This window comes from Labeo rohita, unplaced genomic scaffold, assembly GCF_022985175.1.
Source record: "Labeo rohita strain BAU-BD-2019 unplaced genomic scaffold, IGBB_LRoh.1.0 scaffold_835, whole genome shotgun sequence".
NCBI classification, from domain to species: domain Eukaryota; kingdom Metazoa; phylum Chordata; class Actinopteri; order Cypriniformes; family Cyprinidae; genus Labeo; species Labeo rohita.
Genome location: NW_026129783.1, coordinates 27,925 through 35,819, shown reverse-complemented (window position 1 = coordinate 35,819; position 7,895 = coordinate 27,925).

The window sequence follows — 7,895 nt, the reverse complement described above, 5'->3', positions numbered from 1 at the left end:
TCAAAACTATTATCTGTGATTATTTCATTCACAATAACTGCTTTGGGTGCAAGTGATCTAATGTTTAGGAGCCCAAGCTTTAAAAATGGTTTCTGTTCGTGTATTTTGCTTTTTTTCTGGTTTAATTACGATCAGATTTTTTCTAGATCCTGCATTAAATTTATTTTTTGACCTCATTATTCGAATGAACAGACAGAGTCTTTATAGATTGGACAGTGCAGGTACTATCATTTAAGCGTTCAGAACAAAAGCCATCGTAGCAATCATTTGAGAATGTACTCACTAGTCAAATGGAGTGTAGCGTCCTGGAGATGTTGTCCGACAGCAGCTCCGCTCCGACTCTGCTGGGGTTCAGGCCATCAGCACGGAAAAGCCTAGGACGTTCCCAGAAAAGATTCCAATTATTAACAAAGAGCAGTTTCTGTTTTTTACACCATGTCAATAACCATTCATTTAGAGCAAGAAGTCTACTGAACCTTTCCCACGTCGATACGTGGGAAGCGGTCCTGACACGATGATCCTCGTCGTGGGCGACGTGCTGCGAACCGTCTCGATCAGGCTGCTGAAGTCCCTCTTCAGAACCTCCGTCTGCCGCAGCCTAGTGTCGTTCACCCCCGCGTGCAGGACGATCGCGCCGACGCTCTCGCCGTCCTTCAGGATTGCGGGTATCTGCACAGAAACATTGAGAACGCGAGCACCAGGAAAACAGTGGGTGTGGACTTTACCTTTAGCTAAAGTAGCACGTACGTACCGGACAATGGAGTCTCCGACGATCACAGCGTCGCGTTCCGTCTCGCGGAGGGGAGCGAAGCGGTTCCGGGTGGAGATCTCGAAGACCGGAGGCGGCGGAGGGGGCGAGGTCCTCAGAGGTCATCTGGGAAGATTGCGTCCAGGGTGCACGGTGTAACGGCCAAAACTATGTATTTGCATGCATTACATTATTGTGCAGCGTGCCCTTTAAGAGACTGATCACTTCACGTATAACGTGCGCTATGTGGTGTGACGTAGAAGGACTACGTGACTGTACCTGAGGACCACTATAGATGAAGCTCACTCTGTTGCTTGTTATTATTTTCGTTTTTACTTTTGTGTGTAACGCCCTGAAAGAGTTAATCTCTCATGTATGAGAGGAGCGCGTGTGCCGTGTGCCAGCCATTAAATGTGTGGGACACCACTCTTCGTCTCCCACCTCTTTCATTCTATTAACTTAACGAGTTATCCGGGTCAAAGCGTTACAATTGGTGCCCGAACAACTGAAGCTGGATCCGTCATCTGTGTGGAATCTACGGCGATCACCCAACTGCAGGTCACCTAGGGATAACCAAGACCTTGGCCCGACTAAAACGTAGGTTTTTCTGGCCTAAAATGGTGTCTGAGGTGAAGAAATATGTAACCTCTTGCACGGTTTGCCAACTAACAAAACCAAGTCAGAGGAAACCTGCCGGTCTAATGATCCCAATTCGGCCCCAGAAACCTTGGGAGTACGTTGGGGTGGATTTTGTCGGCCCCTTGCAATGTTTACATCTTGCCCCCTGTGGCAATGTTTACATCTTGGTTTTTGTCGATTATTTTTCAAAGTGGGTCGAGATCGTGGCAGTGAGAGAAGCTACTGCCCAAGTCGCAGCAAGCAAATTGCTGAGTGAACCCACTGCGCAAAGATGTGAAAGACACATCCAAACAACGTCTTTTGTACGTCGTTTTTGAATATTGACGTAATCTAGACGTCCGTCAGACATCTAATGTTTAGTGGGAAGTGTTTTCCCGCCACGGGGCCCCAACTTATCTCATTTCAGATAGGGGTTCCCCTTTTGTGAGCGACCTATTCAAACGAGTGCTCACTCTCCTGGGAACGGAACATCGCCTCACAACGGCATATCACCCACAGACGAATGCCACCGAAAGGGTGAACCGGACCCTCAAGACAGCAATTCGAGCATATGTGGATGAGAAACACACCACCTGGGACCGTTATATACCACAAATTTGCTTTGCACTACGAACAGCGCCTCATGAGAGTACGGGTCAAACCCCGTCCATGATGTTGTATGGAAGGGAGTTGGACACTTCATTGGACCTGGTGACTCAGCCTGTCTGGGATGGAATGGAGGAACCTGAAATTCCTTATCCCGAGAGCTTAAGATTGTCATTGCAAGAGGCACATGACCATGCAAAGGCAGCTTTGGAAACCAGTCACAACAGACGGAAGCAGCACTATGACAAAAGACGTCGCTCTGTTTCGTATGCCACTGGTGACCTTGTCAGAGTGAAAACCCACCCTAAATCAGATGCTCTGGCCAATTTTACAGCAAAACTGGCACCCCTCTACTCCGGTCCATACCGTGTCACTCAAGTTTTGTCTGATGTAAACTACAGGCTTGCAAAGTTGGACACAGGGCAGGATGCTGGTGTCTATCATGTGGTTAACATGCAACCTTTCCACACTTGGAATGCATGCAGCAGCAATAGCGCAAGTGGCCTGCAGGATGGGTCTGAAGCACCTGATGAGGGGTTGGAGGACAGTCTGCTGGCGACACAGATGAGGGAGAACCAACCTCAAGAGACATGCTTTTTTCTGCCTAATGACACTGTTGTTGATTGTGACAATTTCACAGACAATGCACATGACAGGACTAGGCATGACATGAGTAGTACTCACTGTGCTGACGCTGATGTTAACACATCTACACGACATTCACAACTTCCTGAATTTGATGTTGATCTGCAAGATCATGGCTACAATCTCAGACCTAGACTGGCTCCTAGAATCACCTCGGGGTGGTCAGACAGGAAATGGACTAACGAGTATCATACTGACAGATTGGATCTAAAGTAGTGACTTGTCTGATGGTTTAAATTTCTTATGTTTCCATGCTACTAGTAAGTCGTTCTTTCCTTGAATAGCAATGTAAATCTTGAAATGTGTTGATTTTGATTCTTACGATTTCATGTGTTATGTTGGAAAAAAAAAATGTTTCCGCATATGGTTTGGTTACACAAGCTTTTGTTTTCTATGTGATGTGTCCTTGAAGAACATGCTGTGTAATTGTGTAGCTTGTACTGACATGTATGCCAGTTCTTGCCTTCTGTATGTGAACTGTGATATGGCTCGATGGATTTCCAAGTTTCCATGTATGGAGCTAAATTCAAATGTTGTCCTTATGTTGTGTACGGCTGGGGACAGCCTTTTTCTCTCCGGCGGGGAATCTGTAATGGCCAAAACTATGTATTTGCATGCATTACATTATTGTGCAGCGTGCCCTTTAAGAGACTGATCACTTCACGTATAACGTGCGCTATGTGGTGTGACGTAGAAGGACTACGTGACTGTGCCTGAGGACCACTATAGATGAAGCTCACTCTGTTGCTTGTTATTATTTTCGTTTTTACTTTTGTTTGTAACGCCCTGAAAGAGTTAATCTCTCATGTATGAGAGGAGCGCGTGTGCCGTGTGCCAGCCATTAAATGTGTGGGACACCACTCTTCGTCTCCCACCTCTTTCATTCTATTAACTTAACGAGTTATCCGGGTCAAAGCGTTACAACGGGAGCTGTGCAGAGAAGCACAAGGAGTAGAGGTGGTCAGAGTGTTAGTATCGCGCTGTATACTCACCCGGGAGGACTCCAGAGCGGCCGTCCGCTCTCTCAGCTCCGTCTGCCGCACCAATCCACGAGATCGCAAACAAGTATGATTGAACCCTACAGAAATATGCAACAATATTAAATGTATTTATTTGACACCAAAGCCCTGACACTATTTTCAAGCTGTTTTATATGAACAGAAAATGTTTTTATTTGACAAAAACTGCTTGCGATTGCTGACTGACATCTGAAGTTAATGATTATTAATATAAAATGTATCTGACGCCAAATCCACGAGATCGGAAACAAGTATGATCTAAACGAACAAAAATATGAAATGTATTTATTTGACACCAAAGCCCTGACACTATTTTCAAGCTGTTTTATATGAACAGAAAATGTTTTTATTTGACACAAACTGCTTGCGATTGCTGACTAGTATCTGAAGTTAATATTTATTAATATAAAATGTATTAGAGGCCAAATCCACGAGATCGCAAACAAGTATGATTGAACCCTACAGAAATATGCAACAATATTAAATCCATTTTTTTCAACTTTTTTCAAGTTATTTTATATTAACAGAAAATGTTTTTATTTGACACAAACTGCTTGCGATTGTTGACTATGGGATGAAATTAGACTCAAAACGATTAATAGATGCACGCACAATTATCCATGTACTGGATCAATTTTATGCATGTATCTTACAATCCACAAACAAATGCCTTTCAGTTCGAGTCTGTGGAATTCGGGATTAAATGATTGTGCAGCGATTTGTACAAATACAGACATGTTTGCACATAAAAATGTTCTGTTCTGCATTAATATATCATAAATTGCTCATGCAAAAAGGAATCCGTGCATTTGTGGATCCGGTGACACGCGTGCATTTATTGAGGTCTTGCTCAGTTCATTTGGATTTTGAGACTTCATTTTCGCATTTTACAGCATTTCACGACGCGCACACACACAACTATCAATGAACAAGGCCCAGTGCAATTCATTAACGTGTACGCGATTCGAAAAATTCGCAAATTTGCGTCGCTACACTGATGTGAAAAATATTAGAATTTGCATTATCACAGTTTGTGGATGTGGTGATTAAAATGTTCATTTGTGGATCAGACGATGCGTGCATTCATTCACATCTCTTCGATTCTGTCGATTCATTTGAATTTTGAGACTTTCGTTCCGCCCTTTTAGCCTTGCCCAATCCACACACACAGCTCGCGATCCACAACCCACTGCGCAAAGATGTGAAAGACACGTCCAAACAACGTCTTTTGTACGTCGTTTTTGAATATTGACGTAATCTAGACGTCCGTCAGACATCTAATGTTTAGTGGGAAGCAGCTGAGCCTAAGAAAATCGGCGACACTAGATGGCGCTATAGCCACAGTCACACGTGCGCATTCCATTGTGTACGCTTTTATGAATGTTACATCGTGTTTTATTTGTTTCTTTTTGGTTTGGCTATTCTCCCCTGTCAGTTGAAATATAGTAAACATGTTTTATTGAACTTGTTCTAACAGAATGGCTTTTATTAATTTTGTAAAACAAGAACTTCGTCATGGCACCTTTTTTCTGTACTTCAATGACACGTTGTCACTTATTCCTTCCTTGTATTATTATTATTATTATTATTATTATTATTATTAAAATGCTATTATAGTCGCTTGTTTAAGCCTTTAGTAGGCTAGTCGCACGTTTATATTCAAGTGTGATGCGATCAAGGAAAGCCCAACATATGATGAAATGTAACCTTTTATTTGATACCATATGAAAGCTGGGTTCACCCTGGTGAAAAAAACCCGCATATGCTGCTTAGGTAGGTTTTGATGCTGGTTTAAGCTGGTCCTTTGCTGGTTTTTGCATGAATCAGCAAAGGACCAGCTTAAGATTGAACGTAACAGTATGGCTATCTTAAGTTGGCTGATATAGATATGATTTTCAGGAATGGAATTTTGAGAAAAATGTGTTTAAAGTGAGACGGCTTTCACTTCACGGGTTTAACAAGAGCTGTCTGTCAAATCAGTAGCGTTATACTGCATCATTACACAAATAGACTAATGTTTGTTCTCCGTTTTTTTTTTTTATCATGGCCATAGTCACCAAACTTTTGATCATCTCTTGTATGTTTAGATAGCACGAATAATGTAGCCTACCTTGAAGTTTACATTTAGAAAAATGCGCGCAGCCCAACTGTTCACTCTGCATAAAAGTTCACTGGATTCTTCCTCTTAGTAACTTGCTTCATCCTTCATTTATGGATGTGAAATAGTCAATTATAACAAGATTAAGTGAGCAGCTAAGTTACAGTAAGATTGCGTTGTTGTGCTCCGCCATCTCACGATATGAAAAATAAATAAAAACATTGTGTGCGACCTATTTTTCGAATTTCCTGAAAACATCCCAGCACTTTCCCAGATCGCATCACAATTGATTATATTAAACCAATTTATTGTTTATTATGTAATATGTAAACCAGGTTTTCCGACAAAAAATATCTTCTTCACATGTAAAACCATCCTCTTCAAACCCATAACATACACTCTCTCATTACTGTAAGTCGTATGAAATTTCTCTCCTACTGCGAAGATGGTGAATCAGCATCATCAATTTTATCTCTGCAGCCGACACTGACTCAGAAAACAGTTTAGCAATAAGTACATGAAATATGTTACAGCTATTTTTTCCCTAGACATTCATTGTCATTCCTTAGTCAGCAAGCTTTACTGGTCCGCTTGAGCGCGGAATAGGCTATAAACGGCTCACTCGTTTAATATAGTATAATTAATTTAATATAAACGTGCGATTACTAATGGCTCAAACGAGCGACTACAATAGCACTTATAATAATAATAAGGAAGGAACTAACAACGTGTGTGGATTGGGCAAGGCTAAAAGGGCGGAAAGAAAGTCTCAAAATCCAAATGAATCAAACAGAATCGACTCAGAAGACATGTGAATGAATGCACACATGTCGTCTGATCCACAAATGAACATTTTAAACACCACATCCACAAAACTGTAATACTTTAATGCAAATTATAACATTTTTCACATCAGTGTAGCGACGCAAATTTGCGAATTTTTCGAATCGCGTACACGTTAATGAATTGCACTTGGCCTTGTGCATTGGTAGTTGTGTGTGTGCGCGTCGTGAAATGCTGTAAACTGCGAAAATGAAGTCTCAAAATCCAAATGAACTGAACAAGATTGACTCGAGCAAGACCTCAATAAATGCACGCATGTCACCTGATCCACAAATGCACCGATTCCTTTTTGCATGAGCAATTTATGATATATTAATGCAGAACAGAACATTTTTATGTGCAAACATGTCTGTATTTGTACAAATCGCTGCACAATCATTTAATCCCGAATTCCACAGACTCGAACTGAAAGGCATTTGTTTGTGGATTGTAAGATACATGCATAAAATTGATCCAGTACATGGATAATTGTGAGTGCATCTATTAATCGTTTTGAGTCTAATTTCATCCCATAAAGATGCTCGGTCAGAGTTGCACTTTCCTTCTTACAGGAGAAGTTGGAGCAACCCACATGGAAATAACCTATATAAACATATATGTTTTAATATAGGTTTTGATATAGGTTTTTAATATATGTGACATATATAAAATTGGCCGTTTTCCTATAGGTGTGTGTGGGTAAATTCCATAACATGCCAATTACATGTGATACCAATTTCATGTGTTCGCACATAAGTTTTTTTGCATTTTTTTTTTTTTAGTTAGTTCTTAGTTATTGCCTTGATAATAGAAAATATGAGCTAGGCATCATGTATGACAGTTGCCAAAGTGAGATATGAGCTAAAATGACCAGATCCTGCCATGAGCTATATAGGAGACAAATCTTGTATGTACATATAGAGCTTTTTTTGGATATAAAGAAGCAATACAGGAGACCTATATGGCCTGTATATGCATATATATGCACCTCAATTTTGCCTATATGTGGCATATATACGCATATATGCAGCATATATATTATCATATATGTGCATACTGCATATAGGTTTCATATATGCGCATATATCCTCATATAGGTTCTTTCCATGTGGGAAAGGATGTTCCCTCCACTTTGAATGTATTTATTGCCGCATGCCATGATGCTGTGTATGGCTGCCCCTGGGAAGCATCACTTGGCTATCAGGTTCCAGGGCGGAGCAGCTCTTTTTTTCGCTTTGGAGGTCAGCAGAAAGGGAATGCTGTCTCCAAGCAGAGGTTGGTTCATTGGGTGGTTAATGACATCACTCGGGCATACCAGTGTTAGGGTGAGCCGTGCACC